Source organism: Rhinatrema bivittatum, chromosome 4, assembly GCF_901001135.1.
Source record: "Rhinatrema bivittatum chromosome 4, aRhiBiv1.1, whole genome shotgun sequence".
NCBI classification, from domain to species: Eukaryota; Metazoa; Chordata; class Amphibia; order Gymnophiona; family Rhinatrematidae; genus Rhinatrema; species Rhinatrema bivittatum.
The window spans coordinates 420,992,383-421,017,114 of record NC_042618.1 but is presented as its reverse complement, the minus strand read 5'-3'; positions in this window follow the sequence as shown (position 1 = coordinate 421,017,114).

Here is a 24,732-nt window from a genome sequence, read left to right as displayed (position 1 = left end):
TTCCCCACTAATGCTGCTATTGGTGCCGGAAGGGCACAGCAATTTGAGGCACTGTGACCCCAACTGACGCCTTTGCGACTCCACAGTTTGGGAAGCCCTGCTCTAGCATTCAGTTGGCCTCAGTGATGAAACCCACCTGACCATGATCCCATTGTATTGCAAAAACTAGTAAAGCATGGAAAAAGAAAACACAAATGGAAATTATTTTTCATTAGCGTGCACGTCTCATTCATATAAAAGGGCAATTTTCCCTCTCACTGTCCCACTGGCAACTATTTTTAAACTCTCACTGATAAAAGTAGATTTAACCTGAAAGTACAAGAACGAATCACATGTAAGCTAACTATGAGACATGTATTCAATGGACATTATAGGACATGATTCAAATAGATATTGTATGAAATTATGTTACCGGTTATCTATTGGCATCTCTGTTAAAGTATTAACATTTGTTTTGCCTATTTGTGCCAGCCTGTAAACCGTTATGATGGTAAATAACTTAATGACGGTATAGAAAAGATTTAAATAAAATAAATAAACAAACATGAAAATAGTTAATGAACTTTGAAGTAAGCAGTATGCCTTTCTGGAGAGGGCACTTGTGGCCATTAATGCCTCTTCATAAATTCACATTTCATAGTTCTTAATAGAAGATGAGGTGAGAGGAGGAGGAAGATGTATCAATCTCCTATTAATCTGCAGCATTGGATCAACTTACATTGGGTGATCTTAGCATCCTCACTGGGTCTCAGTCCCAAGGGTTCTTTCTGTGGGTGCTAATATGCGTCATTTCTCTTTTTTTTTTTTAAATTTTAGGAACAAAAGGTGCACATTTTGCTATAGCTACAACCCCTCTTCTTAAAATTTCTTCTCTGGCCTTATTATTGTGCTATGGTCATTCTTCACATGCATCAATTTAAATACCCACCAGGGGATCCTAATGAGGACCAAAACAGTGGGAGAATATTTCAGATTCTAAAAACACTATCTACCATCTACTCACAAATGAAACTCAGTCAGAAAACCGTAGATTCTAATCATTTTTACCTCATTTCCTCCAATGGATTAATGAATGCATTAAATTTCTGATAGGCAAGAAAAGTTCAGGAGTTATGAAAAAGAAATCAACTATCTTCTTTTGTCAGGGGTCAAATAAGAGGTTACAAATTTTGTTGTGGCATTGAAAAGAAAACCTTTACCGTTCAATAAGCAGATGTGAATAATTGTGACAATTCTTAAGGCTTGCATGGAGATGATGCTGAATGCCCAGCAAATGTAAAACAGAGTGTCAGCTGCTAAAAGTTTATCGTAAATACTTCTGCATTATTCCAATCTCCAAACTTGCTTTGGTGTAGAGATGCTTGAACAAGAGAACAAACACTTCAAATGAGACAACACCATCAGCATATAGTTTGACAAAAAATGTCCCAAGTCACGTCATTAACCTAACAGATGTGCTGCTGAACTGCCTGACATGTCATTTTTCAGCTGTCTTTCAACAAATGATCCATAGGAAAACAATTTTTCTCATTCCATGGAAAGTTGATTAATTTTAGAAAGAAGAAAGTATGGGCTACTTGTTTCTTCCTGAGCCAGGCATGGATGCTTCTTACTGTACCATAGGAGTTGCTGAAGTCCAGATCATGTAGCACTGAGGAGGTACTCTATATAGCACCATACCATTTAGAAGTCAGTACATTGCAGTACAAGTTCACAATTCAGTTTCTCTCAAACAAGGGGTGAAATGCTTTCTATTTGAGTTTCACTGTACATTTCAGCAGTTAGGCTGTTAGCTATCTATTCCAGCATATAAAAAGGTGGAAGGAAGGCCAAACAATTATCAGCATGATTAAAAGGCGAGGTGAAAGAGGCTATTTTAGCCAAAAAAAATGTCCTTCAAAAATTGGAAGGATCCATCTGAAGAAAATAGGAAAAAGTATAAGCATTGTCAAGTTAAATATAAAATATTGATAAGACAGGCTAAGAGAGAATTTGAAATGAAGTTGGCCACAGAGGCAAAAACTCATAATAAAAACTTTTTTAAAATATATCCAAAGCACAAAACTTGCGAGGGAGTCAGTTGGACTGTTAGATAATCAAGGGAATAAAAGGTCTCTTAGAGAAGATAAGGCCATTGCGAAAAAGACTAAATTAATTCTTTGCTTCCATTGATTACTAATGAGGATGTTGGGGAGATATCAGTTCTGGAGATGGCTTTCAAGGGTGATGATTTGGATGAACTGAGCCAAATCATAGTGAAACCTGGAAGATGTAGTAGGCCAGATTGACAAACTAAAGAGTAGGAAATCACTGGACCAGACTGTATACACCCCAGGGCTCTGAAAGAAACTAAAAATGAAATTTCAGATCTATTAGTAAAAATTTGTAACCTATCATTAAAATCATTCCATTGTACCTGAAGGCTGGAGAGGCTCGATATTTAAAAAGGGCTCCCGGGGTGATCCGGGAAAGTATAGACTGGTGAGCCTGACTTCAGTGCCAGGAAAAATAGTGGAAACTATTCTAAAGAACAAACTCACAGAACATATAGAAAGACATTGTTTAATGGAACAAAGTCAGCATGGATTTACCAAGGGAAGTCTTGGCCTCACAAACCTGTTACTTTTTTTTTGAAGGGGTTAATAAACTTGGATAAAGGTGGACCAATAGAGGTAGTGTATTTGGATTTTCAGAAGGCATTTGACAAAGTCCCTCATGAAAGGTTTCTAAGAAATTAAAAAGTCATGGGATAGGGCCTCGGCTACTGGCTCCCATGACAGACAATGTCCTTTCGTGGATTGCAAACTGCTAAAAAGACAGGAAACAGAGAGTAGGATTAAATGGTCAGTTTCCTCAGTGGAGAAGGTTAAACAGTGAAATACCTCAGGGATCTGTACTTGGACCGGTGCTTTTCAATATATTTATAAATAATCTGGAAGGGGATATGACGTGATCAAATTTGCAGATGACACAAAATTATTCAGATTAGTTAAATCACATGCAGATCGTGATTAACTGCAGGCGGACCTTGTGAGACTAGAAGATTGGGCGTCCAAATGGCAGATGAAATTAATGGTGGACAAGTGCAAGGTGATGCATATAGGGAAAAATAACCTTGCTGTAGTTACACAATGTTAGGTTCCATATAGGAGTAACCACACAGGAAAAAAGATCTAGGTGTCATAGTGGATAATACATTGAAATTGTCAGCTCAGTGTGCTGTGACAGTCAAAAAGCAAACAGAATGATGGGAATTATTAGGAAGGAAATGGTTAATAAATGGAAAATGTCATAATGCCTCTTTATCACTCCATGAGAGAACCACATCTAGAGTACTGTGTACAATTCTGGTCGCCGCATCTCAAAAAGAATATAGTTGCTAGGGAGTGGAATCGTTTTTCGACGATTAAAATTATCGTCCGATAATTTTAATATCGTCTTAAACCGTTATGGAACACAATACAATAGAGATTCTAACGATTTATCGTTATAAATCGTTAGAATCGTGAGCCGGCACACTAAAACCCCCTAAAACCCACCCCGACCCTTTAAATTAAATCCCCCACCCTCCCGAACCCCCCCCCAAATGACTTAAATAACCTGGGTGTCCAGCGGCGGTCCGGAACGGGCTCCTGCTATTGAATCTTGTTGTCTTCAAAATGGCGCCGAAAAATGGCGGCGGCCATAGACCAACACGATTCCACGGCAGGAGGTCCTTCTGGACCCCCGCTGGACTTTTGGCAAGTCTTGTGGGGGTCAGGAGGCCCCCCCCAAGCTGACCAAAAGTTCTGGAGGTCCAGCGGGGGTCAGGGAGCGATTTCCCGCCGCGAATCGTTTTCCGTACGGAAAATGGCGCCGGCAGGAGATCGACTGCAGGAGGTCGTTCAGCGAGGGTTCCGGCGCCTCGCTGAACGACCCTCCTGCAGTCGATCTCCTGCCGGCGCCATTTTCCGTACGGAAAACGATTCGCGGCGGGAAATCGCTCCCTGACCCCCGCTGGACCTCCAGGAACTTTTGGCCAGCTTGGGGGGGGCCTCCTGACCCCCACAAGACTTGCCAAAAGTCCAGCGGGGGTCCGGAAGGACCTCCTGCCGTGAATCGTGTTGGTCTATGGCCGCCGCCATTTTTCGGCGCCATTTTGGAAAATGGCGCCGGCTGAAGGACAACAAGATTCAATAGCAGGAGCCCGTTCCGGACCGCTGCCGTTCCGGACCGCCGCTGGACACCAGGTTATTTAAGTCATTTGGGGGGGGTTCGGGAGGGTGGGGGATTTAATTTAAAGGTTGGGGTGGGTTTTAGGGGGTTTTAATGTGCCGGCTCACGATTTTACGATTTTCACGATATTTTACCCCCCCAACGGCAACAATACGATTCCCTCCCCCTCCCCTCCCCTCAGCCGAATCGATCGTTAAGACGATCGAGGACACGATTCACATCTCTAATAGTTGCAGTGGAGAGATACAGAGAAGAGCAAACCAAAATGTTACAGGGGATGGAACAGCTCCCCTATGAGAAATGCTAAAAGGTTAGGCTTTTAAGCTTGGAGAAGAGAACGGCTGAGGTGGAATATGATAGAGGTCTATAAAATCATGAGAGGATTACATTGGGTAAATGTGAATTGGTTATTTACTCTTTCAGATAATAGAAGCATTAGGGAGCATTATATGAAGTTAGCAAGTAGCACATTTAAAACAAATCTGAGAACATTCTTTTTCATCCAATGCACAATTAAGCTCTGGAATTCATTGCCAGAGGATATGGTTAGGCCAGTTCATGTACCTGGGTTTAAAAAAAGGTTTGGATAAGTTACTGGAGGAAAAATCTATATAAACCACTATTAAATCAAGTTGACTTAGGGAATAGCCACTGCTGTTACTGGCATTAGTAGCATGGGATATATTTAATATTTGGGTACTTGCCAGGTACTTGTAACCTGGATTGGCCACTCTTGGAAACAGGATGCTGGGCTTCATGGACCCCTCATTCTGAACCAGTATGGCATGTTCTTATAGAGAAGGATAACCAGCTGGCTTCATGTCACAAGGGTCAGATTAAGTCAATTCTGATTTTATTCCACAACATGTTTGAACATGTTGTTCTGTTTTCCTGGGAAATAAGAACTACATCCTCATGAATGCCATGGGGTTAAAATCAGGACTGGCTCAGTCTGTCCCCTTTTCCATAGGATCGCCCAACTCAATGGAATGCATTACAGACTCAGCTGAGGTCAAACTAGAGGTCTGAGCCAGATATTGTATTGACTTCCCTTTGTCTACACTGCACAGTGTTGCCTTCTATATATCAGTTACAGAGGAGACCGATTTTATACATAAACTCTGCCTTCCCTGTAACTACTATAGAGAAATTTGAAGAAGGGAACTCTGCGGACAGAAAGCTCACATACAATAATGTTTCTGTATTATTTCTTTTGTTAATCCAATAAGGTACAGTATATCACAATCCCCAAAGCCTTCAATTATTCCTGAACCAATATGGCAGCAAGCTTCCCTGATGGTCATTCTTATTAAAGCTTGGCATTGAAATTGGAATCCTCCTTATTTCCTCTGCTTTCTGAAATGTAGAAGGTTTCCATAAAAGTATCAAAAGGAAGCAAGTTCCACAGAATGAAAAGTCAAGGACAGGAAGATTGTGATATGAAGCTGAAGAGAGGGGAAGCTCAGGAGAGGCGGGGGAATATGAGAATATATTTTTCACTGAGATGCTGGTGGAAAGGACTTGAAGCAAAGGTTACAGGTGTCAAAACTGTGGCAGAATTCAAGCATGGCATGGGATGGGCACAAAGAGATCCCTTAATGGTAGAGGGAAGGAGAAGACCACAGATCAAGCATGACCTTTGACAGCACAGTAGTACAAATGAGCAGACTGGGTGGACCAAGCAGGTCCATTTCTGCCAACGTCTTCTATGATTCTAGGTACATTTGTTACCTAAGAAACTCTACTCTGCTGCTTCCTGAAGTCATTCTTTGCTTAATGCAAATGGACAGGGAGACTAATAACTGCTATATCCCAGTACATTTATGCCGCAGCTAGATTTCACAGTAATAGCACCACACTGTCTTAATCAGCTAACTGCAGTATGGGCCACGGGAGAAACGTACAACTCCACATCAAAAGCATGGGGTTCCCAATACTCTCTTTTAGAGCTTAATGCAAGGACATAGGATTTGCTAATTACACAATGGGGGCTGCAGAACAATTGCCTGGTTGGCACCTAATTGGGACTATGAGCTTTATTATTGGTAGTTTACACAGGTACCAATCACAGTTCTATTGATGCAAGATTTTCCAGCTTTCGTATGTAATAACTTCAAGAGCCAGAAGCACTGACAAAGTTCTCTCTTAGATGTGACTTGCAGGATACTGTATTTAATACCCTGGAAGGATAATTGTTGGGGGGGGGGGGGTTTCATTTTCTAATGACTTATCTGAAGGAAATGTGCCATAGTGAGAGCAATGGAACCTGAAAAATCCCCTTTATCAACAGAACATATACAGTACAGTCAGCAGCACAACAAAATTCTCCTACATGCCACCTCACTTATGGCTTTTAACCCTTCTAAGGAGGGTGATGTAAGAGTCTAGTTTAAATATGCATTCAAATATTTACCTCTCTGCTGCTCCACTGGCAGTCAACAAAAGTTCCAACCAGTACCAATTAAAGCAGTAAAATTAGTAATGTGCACATCCAGTGGGTACTGATCAAAGACCACCAATGTACATCACTTGCCTGATCACTATCAGTCTGGATTAGAATTGACCTAATGATCTAGAGGTGAAAAGCTCCATTTGCTCATGTACTGAGTCATCTGTTCTTCCCAATCACTGTCAATTAGGTTCCATATGCTACGGTATCTACAGCTATATTTCTGTCCGTTATCTAGAACTAGTAGTAGATGCACATCTTTATGTGTGTGGGCAGCAATCCACGTTTTTCTGTAACATAGATTCTGAAAGTAGTTGCTATGACTAAGAGAAAGCACTCAAAATTGATGAATTATTTGTGCGAGAGAAACTGTACTTCATTAAGGGATATTAAGGGATAGAAACGTGTCTCAAGAGGGGGAAGAGGAGAGAGAATATCACTCTTAAATGCTCTTTTGCTCCACAGGGATGCAAGCCTAAGTCTATATAGCCAATGTGTAGCCATATATATCTATATAGAAATTATTGTATTTGCTGTGCCCTTCACACTCATGGAGCACAGAGAAGCAGTACTCTGTTACCTAACCCAGGAATGGAGACAACATTTCTATCAAACAATGCACTGTCTATTAAAAGAAAAAAAAAAAAAGACCAGGTAGTCAGCTAATAAGATTATGAACTCTTAAAGGGCAATGCACAGGTTATAAAAACATAGCTTTTCTGTTATTGAAAAGTTGTATTTAGAAGCCATTTCTATACAACTGTAATACTATTTCAGATCCTCACTTCTTAGACTCCTACAGTTACACTGACTCCAGCACCATAGTAAAATGTGATAGAGAAGAGGAGGATATTGTCAGATACTTATTGTCTTGTTTAAAACTCCCCATGTCATCTCATCTACATTTGTTTTCCAGAACGAATGTTGCAGAGTACTGCTGGAAAAAAAAAAAAAACAACCAAAAATGAACAGTTCCAATAATGCTAAAAAAGGGGTGTTTGTTTTTTGGTTTTGTTTTTATAGAATGACAATTCTATTCTTATCTGGAAGGGAAAGGAAGGACTTGGCTGTTCCATATCCTGTGTATTAGTAAACAGTAAAGTCTTGCCTAAGACCAATAGTTTCTCCTCATTTCCATGTTCCTGCCTCTTGGACAGACTACTGGATGATGATATGCCTGAATGTGCTAAGACAGCCTGAATCAAAGCCTTCCCCAAGGGGGCAGGTCCTGATGGATTTAACAGCAGGTGGAAAGAGCTGCATATAGATAACTTATTTTTTGGAGATTTATTTTAAAAAGTCTCTTGGATTTGAATATCCCCACTGTTCATCCAGCCAGGATTTTAGCAGCCAGCAAGCCAAGAGTTGGAAATGGTAAACAAATATGGAATTAGCCTTCTAGACCTTAGTGACAATTTTTTTTTTATCTTGAGGCAGATGAGGTCAATATTGAAACCTAGGGTAAATATTTAAGTATCTGCATAAGCAAGATAAGAGATTTGATTTTGCCTAATGGTACAATGTGGACCCTGCCTTGTATAATAAATTTAAAACGACAATATAATACCATTTCATTTGCTTGACTATTTCACACTATGTACCCCCTAAAATGTTTCACTTTCAGAAAGAAAAGGATTAAATATGGTATCAGAAAATATATGAGAAATGGGTCAGAAAAAGAAATTCAATTATAACATCAATGACTTAACAGGTAAATTAACCCCCTAAACACCCAACATTGTTTCAAAGGTTTTACCTACATAGGCAGAGAATGGAAGGAAATCATTAACAATTCAAGTCCTAAGTCTCAATTGGTCAACAATTCATGACAATGGTCTACACGCTCACTGGCAAACAAATCCATTGGGTACAAAGAGAATAAAATCTGCATGTGTGTTTACTTGTGTGATCTTTTGGAATAACTTGGCAAATTCCACTGAATGTTTGCAAAATGTACAGGATGCTTGTGTGCAGCTATTTCTGTAAGAGCAGGATATAATGGTTACGGCGACCAGTGGCCCATGGCTGTTCTATAAATACAAACTGGAAGCTTCCAGAATGCACCATAAATTCAGCCTAAACTAGCCCAAGCCACACTGAGGAAGTAAATATTCAGGGCACTTCCAGCAGCTGGCTAAAGGCAGTAACTTTAACTTACAGATTCTAGTACAAAGCAAACTCCAAAGTATTGTTATTTTCAGTTTTGGTGTCATTTCCTGCTAAGAAACTAGAAAATTCAAATCTCAGAAAGCTTGAAGAATGATTATTTTGCACCTTTTAGGGTTTAGGTGTTTTAGCTATTGAAGCAGTTTTGGGGTAAACCAATTGGCTATGTGGATAGGGAAGATGAATAGGGATTGACAGATATCTCAGGAGGCAGCCTCTCTCTGACTCTGTTAATACTGAGGTCGTACACACAGTACTGTGTAAACTAGAAAATGCATACAAATAATGATGCAGGGCTTGTATGGGACATCAATTCAAATTCAACAAGGACGGTGCATCCTTTCACATTCTTTCAAATGAGTTTGAAATATGTTACATTGAGTTTCAAAGGTAGTTCAGTAAATGCACGGGAAAACCCAAATAAAGTGCACTACAGCTATTCATGAGGTCAGGATTCTATGTTTGGGGCCAGATGTACTAAAATATTCTTCCTACTTTGTCTCTATGGGGACAAATCTGGCTCTTGGTGTCCCTGCATAACAAGTGGTTATTTCTCGTCCATCATAACCATGAAGATGGTTAAAAATAGAATAAAAGAGGAGATAGCGAAGGGTTAACAGAAATGACTGAGGATAGCATTGTAGGCATTACATGCTTGTTTTTATGTTGCTCAGGGTCGGTATTTGCATAAAGTGCAGACATTGCTGATAGGGCTGCTGCTGTTTCAAACCCTTTCTAATCAAGAAAACACAGCTTTGTTCCACTAGCCCAGCCACCAGATTTTTTATCCTTTCCTATCTCACTTTCACTAATCACAGACTCTCTTTTTGATGGAAAGGTCATTGGTACCAATGTACTAGGAAGGGTAAGAATGGCCAGGGAAAGAAAAGGAGAAAATAACAGCTTACATCTGAAAGAATAGCAGGGTAATTCAAGGTCCCAGGGCCCTGCTTCCCAGAGAGGGATACTGAAGTCTTGTATGTTTTTCACAATTGACACAGGAGCTGCGATTTTACCATTTTCTAAGTCTTTTCATGGTTGAAAAAGAATAGTACAGGGATTCCTCTTTTTTGCTTTTTTTTTTTTTTTTTATCTTAGAGAAATTCATCATACTGCTTGCTTGGTGGAGGGCATAATTCCCTCTAAGCTGAGCGCACGAGCAATTGCTCATACATTTTTGAGTGTTGCTTGAACATAATTTTTTGCTGCTTTTCTTGATGTGTATATTACATGAATGCACTCTGACCGCACCCATTTAGCCATATGTTGTTACCACAATAAAGAATTGCAGGCCTTAATGGTAGTGGCGGACTTAGACATTGTTGCTGATACGGAAACTTGGTTCACGGAGTCTCATGATTGGGATACGGCTATCCCATGCTATATCTTGCTAAGGAAGGATAGAGAGGACAGAAAAAGGAGTAGCTCTTCATGTCAAAAACAACATCCAAGCAACTGAAATGCAAAGGACATGGTGTAGGGAAGAATCATTATGGGCTGTCGTAAAAAAAAAAGAAGATGGCGCTTCCCATTTACACTGTTGTGGTCTACAGGCCTTCGACTCAAACAAAAAAAACTGGACAGTGATCTGATCAAAGATATCCAAAAGGGGGAAAAGGCGAAGTGTTGTTCATTGGAGATTTTAATCTGTCGGATGTGGATTGGGAGTAGATCTTCTGCGGAATCTACAAGAAATAGAGAGATAGTGGATGCCCTTTAAAGGGCTCTGCTCAAACAAATGGTAATGGAACCCAAGGATACTCGACCTGGTACTCACTAATGGGATAATGTCTTTAATGTCCGGGTAGGTGCTCACCTGGACACCAGTGATCATCAGAGAGTATGGTTTCATATAGAAAATAGGATTCAGAGAAGTTTGACGAAGATCCAGGTTTTGAATTTCAAAAATATGGACTTTGACACAATGGGAATGAATTTGGAGGAAGAACTATAAGACTGCTGAGAAAAATGGGGTGAGGTGGGAACAACAGAGGGCCAAATTTAAAGGAGCTATTACAAAGGCCACAAATCTCTAAGGTAGAAAAGTAAACCAAAGTAAGAGGAAAAGAAAACTGATCCGGTTCTCAAAGTTGGTGGCTGAAAACATAAAGGCAAAAAGAACAGCTTTCAAGAAAGACAAAGGATCCCAAAAAGAGGAAGACGAGGAATAATACTTAGTGAAAGTGAAGAAGACAAAGAAAGAAATCAGGAAAGCAAAAGGTCAGGTGGAACAAAGGATTGCTAAAGAGGTAAAGTGAGGTGACAAAACATTTTTCATATATATCAAAGAAAGGAGGACGGCCCAAGGTGGTATAGTGAAATTGAAAGGTGACAAAGAGCAATGTGCAGAGAAAGATGAGGAAATAGCAGAAATATTAAACAAATACTTCAGCCGGTGTTCACTAAAGAAGACCCTGGAGATGGACCATTGCTGGTTTACAAAACCATGGATGGCAGTGGGGTGGATGCAACCCTGTTTACAGAAGACAAGGTATGGGAAGAGCTAGAAAAACTGAAAATGGACAAGGCCATGGGGCCGGTTGAGGTACATCCCAGGATATTAAAGGAGCTCAGAGACGAGCTGATAGGTCTGCTAAAAGACTTATTCAATAGATCCCTGGAAACGGGAAGAGGTTGCCTCAAAATTGGAGAACAGCTGTAATGGTCCCACTTCACAAGAGTGGTAGCAGAGAGGAGGCTGGAATCTAAAGGCCGGTTAGCCTCACCTCAGTGGTGGGAAAATTAATGGAGACTCTGCTGAAGGAAAGGGTAGTGAACTATCTTCAATCTGGTGGGTTGCTGGACCCAAGGCAGCATGGATCCACCAGGAGAAGGTCCTGTCAGATAAATCTGATTGACTTTTTTTTATTGGATGACTAAAGAATTGGATCAAGGAAGAGTACTCCATGTGATTTACTTGGATTTCAGCAAAGCTTTTGATATGGTCCCACAAAGAGGCTTGTAAATAAAATAAGAAGCTTGGGAGTGGGTGCCAAAGTGGTGGAATGGATTACAAACTGGTTGACTGACAGGAGACAGTGTGTAATGGTAAATGGAACCTATTCTGAAGAGAAAATGGTGTTAAGTGGAGTGCCATAGGGATCGGTTTTGGGACCAGTTCTATTCAATATCTTTGTGAGAGATATTGCAGAAAGGTTAGAAGGTACATGAGTAAAGAGAATCAAAAGTGACTTAAGAAAGCTTGAAGAGTAGTCAAAGACTTAACAGCTGGGATTCAATGCCAAGAAGTACAGAGTCATGCATTTGGGGTGTGGTAATCCAAAAGAGATGCGGGGTAAATGGCTAATGTGCAGGGGAGAGGGACCTTGGTGTAATAGTTTCTGGCAATCTGAAGGTGGCAAAGCAATGTGACAAGGTGATAGCTAAAGCCAGAAGAATGCTGGGCTGCACAGAGAGAGGAATAACCAGCAGGAAAAAAGAGGTGATAATGCCCTTGTACAAATCCTTGGTGAGGCCTCTCCTGGAGTGCTGAGTTCAGCTCTGGAGCCCATATCTCTTAAAGGATAAGGAGAGGACGGAGTTGGTCCAGAGAAGAGCAACCAAAATGATGTAGGGTCTGTTTCAGAAGTCTTATGAGGAGAGGCTGAAGGATCTAAATATATATATATCCTGGAAGAGAGGAGGGTGCAGGGGAAACATGATACAAATCTTCAGATACCTGAAAGATTTTAATGATGCACGATATTTGAAACTGTTCCATTGGAAAGGAAACTGTAGAAATGAAATTCCAGGGAGGATGACTCAGAACCAACATCAGGAAATATTTTTTCACAGAGAGGGTGGTGGATTCCTGGAATGCCCTTCCAGAAGAGACAGTGAGGACAAAAATAGTAAATGAATTAAAAAGGGCATAGGATAAACACTGTGGACCTCTAAAGATTAGAGGATGGAAATGAAGACAAGCATGCATAGGGTGGAGGTTATTACCCTTAACAGAAGACACGGGCTTACTACCCTTAACCAAGTAGCCTGATATTTGTGGCACAACTGCAACATCACTCTCTGCTTTGATGGCAGGGGGGATTCAGACAACAGCCAATGCTAGGCTCCAATTTCTACAGTCCGGGATACTGAGTGATATGCAGACTTTAGGGATAATTCATGGGACTGCTTCTACGGTCAAGTCCAAAAAGAACACATTCAAACAGCATTGTCTAAGATATCGTGAAGGCTGCTCACCCTGTAAAAAAGAATTTGTTAAGGGTTTGACACTTGCTTGGTTTAGATTGTAAATATTGCTAGCCTAATAAAGTCTTTGGGGTAACTTGCACAGAGCAGTACTCTGCCCTCAGTGAAGACATGGGGGGTAGTCAGCCATGGAGCATTTTCCTACTGTAAAGAAACTTCCTGGGCAGACAGGATGGACCATCTGGTCTTTTTCTGCTGTTCATTACTATGTTACTATGGTCGCTCACATGCTTATTTTCTTTGTGCTATATACAGGAATGTAACACTATTACTGGCGCTCAAAATTGTTGGTTTACAAAAATTGTTGCTCACACGAAAAAAAATGTGCACCACACCTAGACATTCCTTGGAGGAAGCATTGATGGAGGGGTTAAGTAGAGGCACATGGCACCAAATCTGTGACCAGTGCATGGCAAAGAGTAGAGACGTGATTGTGAAGAAGGTAGAAACTATGCACTTACCAGAATGTTCTGCATTATAAGTGCTCAACCTGGTCAGTTCAGCAAACACTTCTTATTCTGATCATCACAAATGGAGCCTTAAGGGCCTAATTCCAAAATAACTTTTCCCAGTCTATGCTTATGTAAAAAAAATAAATAATAAGGGGTAGATTTTTTTTTTAATGTGCGCGCACTACCCGGCACGCACACATGGACGCACAATTTTATAACATGCAAGTGCCAGTGTGCACATGTTATAAAATCGGCGGCGGGTCGATTATGTCCATACTTTGTCCATATTCGCGCAGCGACGCATCGGGGCCTTCCCCAATTCCCTCCCAGTCATTCCAATTAAGGAGCAGACTGGGAAGGAACTTTCCTACTCCCTACCCTAGCCTCCCTTCCCCTTCCACTATCCTACCCACCCCCTATCCCTATCCTAGGCCCCCCACCACCACCACCATTTTGTTACCTTTTTTTTTTGCTCTCTCTCTGGGCTTAGCTATCCTCTGAATGAGGAGGGTTATAAAATAGCTTCCTTAGGATTACATCTGCCCATCAAGTTCAAGTGCATTTTTTAATAGTTAATTTGTGGTGCAGAGTTTCAAATAAAATCATCAAATGCAGTCGATTAAACTCATTAAGTCCTTAAGGACTGCCTGTGTACAGAACAGTTATCAGATTCCAAGACATGAGAATTAATTAGGCCTCTGTTATCCTTTATCTGGATTAGTGAGCCAGGCCCAAAGGCCTGGCGTTTTCCTGTGAATCCACAGGATCATAATCTCCTTACTAACTCTAGCAGGGCAATCAAGCCTAAGGAGATTTCTTCAACATTTTGAAAAGATCAAACAACACAGAACAGTTTTTGATTTTTTTTGAACTCACCAATCTCATGAATAAACTAGAGCTCTGCATGGCAATGCTACAAAAGCCAGGCAGCCAGAAAGTCAGAAATTAGGAGAACAATTTGTTTCCATTGTGGAATAAGGTAACCAGGTTGTTTTATATATGGTCCATTTTTTTCACTCCCAAACCAGGGAGGATGACTTTAATACATATTGAAGGTGTGCTGATGAATGCACGTAGATGGGTATGTACGCGTAATTGCATGTATTTTGTATCATCTGCGCAATTGTGCAATAGCTATCAGACCAGCTCTTGGGTGTTGGCCATACTTTGGCAATCAGATATTACCCTATCTACTGAATGTAATAACACCAAACTGCTCTGTATTGAGAGGATGCTTCCTTTCTCTCCTAAAAATACCTCATTAAATATCACTCTAGCAGTCAGGGTTGGCTACATTTTTTTTAAATAAACTATATTCTCTAGGCAAAGGCCAAATGTTACAAAAAACGGGTTTCTCCCATTAGGTGCATTTGGCAACCTGTTTATTATATTGCATCCCAATCTAAGCAGATGTAGCCAGAATTGAATTTTTTGGGGGGGAACCCAAGGTTAACATCGGTGAGCAGTAGGCATACAGGTCTAGGCCCTACTAGTTGTACTCTTATTGATAAATGATGCCTTAGAGTGCACCTGATAATGTTTTCTAAGTAGTCTTGTTAGGTGCACCGGCCGCCGGTGGCTGCGTCCGGCCCCCCCTTACCTCCTCCTCCAGCGCCAGGAACTCCGCTGGGACCCGTGCGGCTGCGAGGAGATGCCTCTGCCGCATGCCACCTGCCCCATCTGCTCTCGCAGCCTCCGCCGCCAAAACTACGCTGCCCCCCGCGGCAGGAGGGCCGACCCCAGATCTCCTCTTCGCGGCGTGAAGCCACAGCCTGATGCCGCCAGCAGCTCCTTCCGGGCCGGGCCCTCCCTAGATGCACGGCCAGGCCCTCCCTAGATGCACGGCCGTGCCTCCTGCTGGCATTTAAAGGACCAGCGACGACAAATCGCAGCTCAGCCCCCTGGATGACGTCAGGGGCCTGGGACTATTTCAGGAAGCTTCCTCTTCCTGTCCCTTGACTTGGCATCGAATCTGCTTCGCTTCTGCGGAGTCGTCTGTGCTTCGTATGTGCCTTGGTTCCTGTTCTTGCCTTCTGAGTCCTGTTCCTGCTCCTGCTCCCATCCTTTGGTTCCTTTGGACGGGTCTTCTGACTACTGACTTTGGACTGGCTTTTGGTGACTCTTCTGGCTTCGACCTCGAACTGTCTCTCGGTGACTCTCTGGCTTTGGACTTCGGACTGGCTATTGGTGATCCTCTGGCTTCTGACCCTGGACGGGCTATCGGCGACCCTCTGGCTTCTGATTTTGGACTGGCTTTCAGTGACTCTCCCAGCTGTTACCCAACCATCTTCACAGGGGCCCATCTAAGACCAGCCGGCCCCCGCACACAAAGGCTCACCCCGTGGAAAACGGGGTTGGTATTGGAGAAGCTCCAGCCGGCACCTGCACCAGCCCAGCTTCACCTCCTAACAGTGGGACCTGCGGGGGTTCACCCTCTCAGGTTGCACCAACTCCCCCTCGGGCAAGGGGTCCACATTCTCATCTGTTAACCCTACAAGTCTGCAACAACCATCATGCATCAGTGACAGATTACACACTCACACAGGCTCTCACTCCTACAAGTACTCTCTCACACCCACACTCTCACACCCACATGCTCTCTTTCTCTCACACACACAGGCTCTCCATTCCCATATGCTTTCTCTCTCTCTCATACACACGCACACACACACACACGCATGCATTTCCTCACATATATACACACATACAGCTTTCTCACGCCCATGCTCTCTCTCACACATACACACTGTCTATCAGGGTCTCTTCGACTCTTCCAGGCCTCCTCAGGATGAGTTCCACTGTGGCCCTGTGGCAGAGCTTCTTCTTCTCTGTGGTAGCCCAGCTGAGCAATTGGGTGGGTCTGAGTGCAAAGTGGGTGGGCCCCGGCCCACCCGTGGCTATGCCACTGCTACTAAGTAGTCTGAAATGCCAGTAAAGCCATGGTGCTATGAACAAAAGAAAAAAACCAGGAAGAGAGCACAGATACAGTGCAGCACCCATTGTAGTGTTTTATTGCTTAATTAATAGCATGCACAAGTTGCTAATATATGTTGTTTGAGGTATCTTGTCTTGCACGTGTCATATCTTGTAGTTTACGCTGGGAACACTGGTGAGAAACAGCATATTCAAGGAGTCAAATGCCAAAACAGGACAGTTAAGCTCTTCAAAGTGATATCTATTGGAATCTAATTTTGTTTTTTAAGTGATATTTATCATACATGTACAAGAGGTATTGGAGCCTTCAGCTAATCAAGGAATCTGGATCAAAAAGCAGATGGACCTATAAAACAAACTGAACATCCTTTTCATATAAACTCACGGAAGATAAAGCAGCACTAAAACTCTGGATGAAAGAATAATAGAGAAAATGAAGTTGTAAAAGGCTTGAGTGGAAACAATCTCCTCTGTGCTGAGACTCACTAACAGGCCGATACAGTACAGTGCACTCCGGCGGAGCGCACTGTTAACCCGCGATTGGACATGCGTTTTCGACGCGCTAGCGTTACCCCTTATTCAGTAAGAGGTCGAAAACGTGCGTCCAACCCTCCTGAACCTAATAGCGCCCGCAACATGCAAATGCATGTTGATGGCCCTATTAGGTACTCCCACGCGATTCAGAAAGGAAAATGTGCAGCCAAGCCGCACATTTTACTTTCAGAAATTAGCGCCTACCCAAAGGTAGGCGCTAATTTCTCCGGGCACCGGGAAAGTGCACCGGGCACCGGGAAAGTGCACAGAAAAGCAGTAAAGACTGGCGATATTAAGTCGGAAGTCCTGAAAGTTACAAAAAGTTAAAAAAAAAAAAAAAAGTGAAGTCGGCCCGCGGCTCGCAGGTTGAAAACCAGACATTCAATTTTGCCGGCATCCGGTTTCTGAACCCGTGGTTGTCAGCGGGTTTGAGAACCGACGCCGGCAAAATTGAGCATCGGCTTTCAAACCCGCTGACAGCCGCTGCTCCTGTCCAAAAAGAGGCGCTAGGGACACTAGCGTGTCCCTAGCGCCTCTTTTTACCTCTTTTTACCGCCGGCCCTAATTTGAATACTGAATCGCGCGCACAGGAGAGTGACCTGTGCGCGCGCCGGGAGAGCGGACTTTACTGTATCGGCCCGTAAGGTTTGGCGCACACCAGTACCACTTCCTCATCGTATCCCACGGGCCAAATTTCAAGTACTGCTATTTCTGGAAATAAATTATTTTAGGCCAGAAGTACTTTCTAGAGTTTCTTATTTAATTTCTCCTTGGGTCTTCAACTTGTCAGTTGTCAATGATTCTCTCCGGTGTCCATAGGAGGTGATTTTAGGATGTTTATAGCCACAATTTCTATTGGTTCCATTTCCCTTTATTTCCACTCTGCTCTCTCATTCTCTGTCTTCCCCTTTATTTTTCTGTTTTTCTCCTCTTTTGTCCTTTCCCTTCTTCTCATTTGCTGTCTACTTCTCTCTTCCTGTCTATGTGTCTCTGACGTTTCCTTTTACCTCCTTCTAGATGATCTGGAGAAAGTAAACGGGGAAGCTGGCAAAGTTTGCAGGCGATAAGAAATTATTTTCTGGATACTCAGAACCAAAACTGATGAGGTACAAAAGGATCTCACCAAGTCTAGTGAGCGGGCAATAAAGTGGCAGATGACGCGCAACATGGAAAAGTGTGAAGTAATGCACACGTTTCTATGTTACATATGAATAAAAATCCAGACTTCTCCTACACAATGAGGGGCTCTAGTCTAAAAAAAAAGTCATCCCAGTGCAGCAACAGTCAAAAAAGGCTAATGGGATGTCAGGAATTATAAAGAAATGATTTACAAAAAAAAAAAGGATGTCGTGCACCTGAAAACGTTACAGAAGAGGACAACTGAAATGATCAGGGGCTATGGAGTAACTTGCATATGCACAGAAAACTAGAACTCTTCAGCCTGGAAAACAGACTGATGGGAAATATGACAGAGGAATATAAAATCAAGAAAGGGGTGGAGAAAGCAAATGGGCTACTAATACAAGGAGCAGTGGCACTCGACAGACTTAAAGCAAGCAAAGCGAAGGGCTTCACACAACATAGAGGCAACCATGCCATAGGATATAATGCAGACAAAACGCACCCTGGGTTCAAAAAGGAAAAGGCACATTTATGGAAGACAGATCAGTAACAGCTGATTTAACATATTAGTCAGAAATGCTACCCCAGGTTCAATGCATCCACAGACCCAGAAACCATGAAATCCTTGAACCACTGCAGTACATGAGGGGTTAATTTATTATCTTTCAAAACAAAATGCCATGTGCATATGAACAGAAAATTAGCATTCATCTAATGTAGGGTTGAGCAAGTTCTGATGCACTGCTTGCAACACATTTAGGCACTGTGTAGACTTATTCCATGACAATTTCTCTCATGCAATTCTTTGATTCGAAGAGTAGACCTTTCCTCCGGTCTTCTGCCTTTGCCAAGATCTCCTCGTAAGAAACAGCATAATAACAGATTGCAGCCATTGCTACCAGATGTCCAGATAGTATGATGCGCCACACGTCTCTCTGTTTTGTTCGGCTTGCTTCAAGCAATATGGCAGAGTGATAGCATCCAATTAGAATAAAAATGATAATAAAATAAAGGAAAGCTGGAAGTATTTGAAAGCCAGGCTTCTTCTTTGCTTTCAAGGACTGGATGAAAAAAAAAATGCAGCACTGGCCATGAGTTCCCTTCACCAGCATATTGACTTTGCTACGGTTACTTATGGTACATTACGGATGACACCACAGATGTCAAAAGTCTTTTGCATTTACAGTGTATCTCATGTTTTGGCCTAGCAATCAAAATCAAACACTAAATGGCATTTAAGAAGAAAAATTCAGTGATTGAAGTATCACGACACCAGGGAGATGTCTTTTTCAACCAAGTGTGACTTCAAATCCCAGAGGTCTTGTACGCTAATTGATCCCAGAGCTTATTGAGCCACTGTAAATGTGAACATTTAGCTCTCAGTCTTTTGAATAACCTTCTTTGTACAAAAGCATGGGTCCATATTTCAGGAAAGAATTGTGGACAATCCTGTTAAAAATTATTAGTGGGATCAAGGCTAGATTCTAATATTGGGAGTATGGCACAATGTATGCATTGCTTCCCAGCCTCAAAAAGGTACCACAGAAAGAAGAGGAATTGGTTACAATGTAGCACCATTCATAGACGCTGTATCCCACAGCCACCTCTAACATGGAAGCTGAAAGTCAGTAGCTATGAAAGTACCAGCAAATAACACCACCGTGGATATAGAAAAAATCAAATTAAAGCCCTGAGATTTTAAGCATAGGTCATTAAGTGGTGAGCTGAAAGACAAAGTGCCGTTGATAAAGATGGGACAGGAAATGGAACCTGTTCTGTGCTTTAACTGCTAGGCTCCATATCTATGAGATGAGGGATATGGGAAGACCAAGGATAAGCCTCATGATTTGCATCTGGATCTTTTGAATGTGTAGTTAGTAAGAAAAAATATCTTTCCTCCTAAATTAGATTATGTAATCACTAGGCAAGGTCAGAAGATCAGTCTGTGGTCGATATAACCACACCAGCTGCCATCTTACAGCTGTTTGGTGACCATGAATTTATTGCTTATATTTCAGAGATATGTATTCCCAATCAAAGATTCCAGGCAATTAAACATGGTAAAATAACTTACTGGTCTGAAAAAAGCTCTGATGGTGTGTGCAAAGCAAACCCATTTGGAGACACTACCCTGTGGGAGGTCTTCACCCAGATCCAGGATAAGACACACTGACAAATGTATGGACAACTGAAATGGGAGCCATTTATCTTGTTTTACCCATGTTGTGCCTGCACTGTGGATAAAATGAAGAATTTCAAGTGTTACCACTATGACAATATATATCACATCAGTGCACAATTTACTGGGTTTAAAGAGAAAAGAATGATAGGCTTCCAGGCACTTCGAAAGCTGCAAGGCTACTGAAGGAATCAAATCCATAACAGCACATACTTCTAAGATCTGGATTCTAGAATCAAGACAAGGAAATGACTTTCTTTTCAGTCAGCCTGACCTAGGATGAAAGGAGGCTTTGGGAGTCAAAAGGACCAAAGAATAGCGGTGACACCTGTGGCATAATGTATTTCACATAAAGGAGCCAAGAGGAACAATGAGGCATCAAGGCAGAGCATCTATTTTCCACAAAGGTGAGAGTGGTGCATCATTTGAGAGGAGTGCAAAGTGCTAAATTTAGATCTAGGTCAATGCGACAAAGGCAGTTTGTCCATTATGCAGCATCTCCCGAATGAGTACAAGCAAACCCGCCACCTTCCTGCCTTTACAGAACTGACATATCATCAGCGGCGTTTACTTTAGCTCCCATTCCTTTTAAGTTTCAGTCCACCTGTCTCAAAATCTCTTCTCCAAATAGGGTTACGCGGCCTGGGCTCCTACCATAAGACTTCCCAGAGTATAAGATCCACATAGGATGTTTGGAGAAGAGCAGGGTAAAAATGGCATTGTGTTTCTCTTGCAAAGAAAGTGTTACAGTTGGCAATCTGCTTTAGCATATCATTGCAACATATATTAATAAAACAGCAGTCTGTCGGTGTGTATTACTGTTATTCAGGATGTCTCAATACTGTGAGCCTTTCTAATGATGGTTCTGAGATAATTCACACTGTTTTGGAAGTCAAGGTTCAGTTGTTCAAGTCTTCCAGAGATGCCATAATCAACTGTTTGCTAAGATCCTCTGTAATTAGGCTTCAGTCCCTGAGCCCATATTCTCCTCATTATTTCCCTGTTATTTTTATTTTACCATTAATTGTTAACTGTGTTGGAAAGAGAAGTGATGAGTGAGGAATACCATGATGTTTCAGAAACAGAGGGATATTATTTTTCTGATAAATCACTGAAATAATAGACATCTTGAGATGCTTATTCATCACATTGATATCTAAACTGCTTCATTTTAATTTAGATTTAAATTTTTTAGACATGAAAGAAAGAATGATTATTTTTATGATTGTGAGAACCATGCATTCTAATCCAGTTACTATAACTTCACGGTAAGTCATTGCAAAACCTTGACTGATCCATGTTCTCTGTATTAAAGATGACACCTAATAAAGGACACAGTTGCTAGTCCCAAAAACTTGCTCATTATTTGTCAGGTAGTGTTAGCAGTATCTTCCTATCAAAGGGACTTGTGTGTGACATGGACACAGGCTGAAAACGGGAACTCGATATTTTGATAACACACTTAAGTGCTTTCCGTTTAAGTAAGAAGATGGGAACCTCATTACCATATTGCATATTTTCACCTTACGCCAATGGAAATGGTACCAGTATGGCATACGGTGGGCAGCAGCAGCACAATCATCACAGGTCTTAAATGTGATTTTAACTGCCAAATTAACCTTAACAAAATGTAAGGGCTGGAGTGGAAACCAAGATCAGAGGGTATATGTTATTCCTTTTTTCCTAACAGAATCTCCCCCGTCCCATTCTCCACCTCTTGCTCATTATTGATCTCGTTATGGTTGACTCTGCTGCTGGCTGCCTTGCTTCTTTTTACCCTTAAATGAATAAAAAATGTTCCTGTCTTTGCTTTTAGGCTCTTATCCCTGTATCTGATTTTAATGCATTCACAAGGAATTGATGAATGCCTCCTTAATGTCTCATGCTTGCCACCTCAACTAAGCATTCTTGTAAATCAGATAAATATCTCAAGGATTCTTATCTTGCTAGAGCGGAGTTAATTGCACTGAATTAAAGTGCTATTGGTGGTGGTGGGAGGGGGGGGGGGACTTAAATCTCTTGTTGTAACAGGTGCATCAACTGCACCCAAAACCCTCGACTTGGTAGCCTGAAGAGGCCTGGATACTCATCCTGTCTTTACTCAATGTGCTGAATTGGTATTTACATTATGAAAAGTTCCTGTTCTTGACTTGGGTCAGCTAATCTGAGGCACAACACTTTATTCAACTTTTTTTTTTTTTTTAGTACTGTTACTGTAATATTTATAGGGATAAGAATTATATACTGTTTGAACTTGGAGGCACTCTCTTGCCTCTGCTCCGTTTACTGCTGGACAAATGACTTTGCTTTAATAGAATGATAAAACAACAAAAATCCACCTCTATATTATTTAATCGCAGCAGACACCACCCCTCAAAGTTAACAAACAATACTTTTGAAAACCATCATTCTGGGTTGTGCAGATCATCAATAAACTGATCTGTAGTACAGATCCCTATGCATAATTATAGGTCCATGATTAAATATCTGAAGCCTTTTTTTTTTCCATGAATTTTGATATTTGCAAATAAAACAGTACTTATCTGGTGACTAGAATGAATGCCCAAAAAATAAAGCATATGGCATCGACCTCACAAAGCAATCCAAACACAGGACCATGATTTGGAAAGATTCCTTCTTCAGAGGAGAAACATCTTGCATGGATCTTCAGCGATGGCTCTCTGCATCAAAAGATCAAAAACAGAAAAGTCAGGTACAGCAAGGGATTACAAAATTTGTGCAGAAACAGTCTAATGCCAAGACACCCATTGTCAATGAGTTTTCAAACTGGAAGGGCGACCATTTCCATCTGATTTAAAAAGACAATGAATCAATCAAAACAGAAACCAAAGTAATTTCAAATGATAGAATACCACTCAGTTCAATACCATAGGATGAACCACTTGTAAAAAAAAAAAAATCCAGAACTCTTCTCACATGTTGAGTCTAGCAAGATAATCACCGCCCCACGAATGAAAATGAACTTGTTCCAAAACACACCATTGTAATTGAAGAAAATTATGTTTGAAGTCCAAACAATGTTGGACTATAGGCACTTGCAGTTTTGGGTATTTAAGCAACTTCAGTGTTCAAATAAACAGGTTTTTATCTTCGCTTTGTACATTCAACAGAGATCATGTTGCAAGGACACAATATCATGTAGATGACTCACAGTCGGGCATTCAGGAAATATGATTTCTCTGATGTGGGATGTTGCCAGGATGCTCCCTGAATCATTTGGTCACATCATGATTAATTACCACATGGGAAATTTCCTCTAAAATTGACATGAAGCAAACTCTAGTATCCATATTACCTGATTCATAACTCTAAAGTCTTGATATTATTGAGGTCCATATTCAGTAAGCCAGTTAGTGGACAAGATATCCAGCTAAAGTTAGTAGGATAGTTTGTCCCATATTTTTCTTTTTCCCATATATTCAGTGTGACAAACATTCTGCTGAATATGACCAACCTAAAGTTATCTGGCTATATATAGCTGGATAGCAAAACCCTAACTGGCTATGTTTGAATATAGCTGGTTAAGTTTATGTTGTCTGACCGGATAACACCCACCCACCCTCTGACAGTGGCAGTGCTGGAATCATAAACTTCAATCTAAGCTAAAGCGTCCAGTGCTGCTGCTGCTGCTGTCAGAGCACACATTTGCTATTTAGTTGGATAATGTTTAAGTTATCCATCCACTTTTAAGTTATCCATCTAAATGGCTTTTGAATATGGACCTCTTTGTCTAAATACCATATAGATTTCTGGAGTGGAAACTTGGGATTTATTCCCATTTATCCTTCAAGACTATTATAAATCTGGAGCTTGACTGAGCCTTAACTAAAACTGACCAGCATTTTTCCAGCCTTATTACCAAATAGGAAACATTTGTGTTTCAAAGAATGATGAGAGCTAGCCGCTCTTTTATGCCACAAGTCATTTGATAGTTTGGGGTAATTATGAATTTCACTTTTAATTTCACAGTTCAAGATGTTCATATCATTTTTGTAGTTACGAAGTTGTTTTTCAAGATCAATAATGTCTTTATTCTTGACATGCTGTTTTGAAACTGGCATTACTAATGATCTTACTCCTAAGAACTGCTTTAGTAGCCCCGCAAAACAAGACAAGATTCTCTTTATGCTACTCATTATTTAACTGAACCTACTTCCATTTCTCCTCCAAAAAGCTTTTAAAAATTTAACATCAGTGTTTAACCAAATAGGTTTTTGCCAAGGTGAACAGTCTTGGTCCATCTTATTCATGCCTATATTACAAGCTATGGGGCAATGATCAGAAATTACCAGATTTTCAACTGTAGCTTGAAGTACCTTGTTAAGTAACCCAACAGACACTAATAAAAAATCCATTTTCAATTTAGTATCATGAGCCCTTGCATAATAAGTAAAGTCTTAACCAATGGGTAAAGTACTCTACAAACAACTGCAAAGTATCACACACAAACT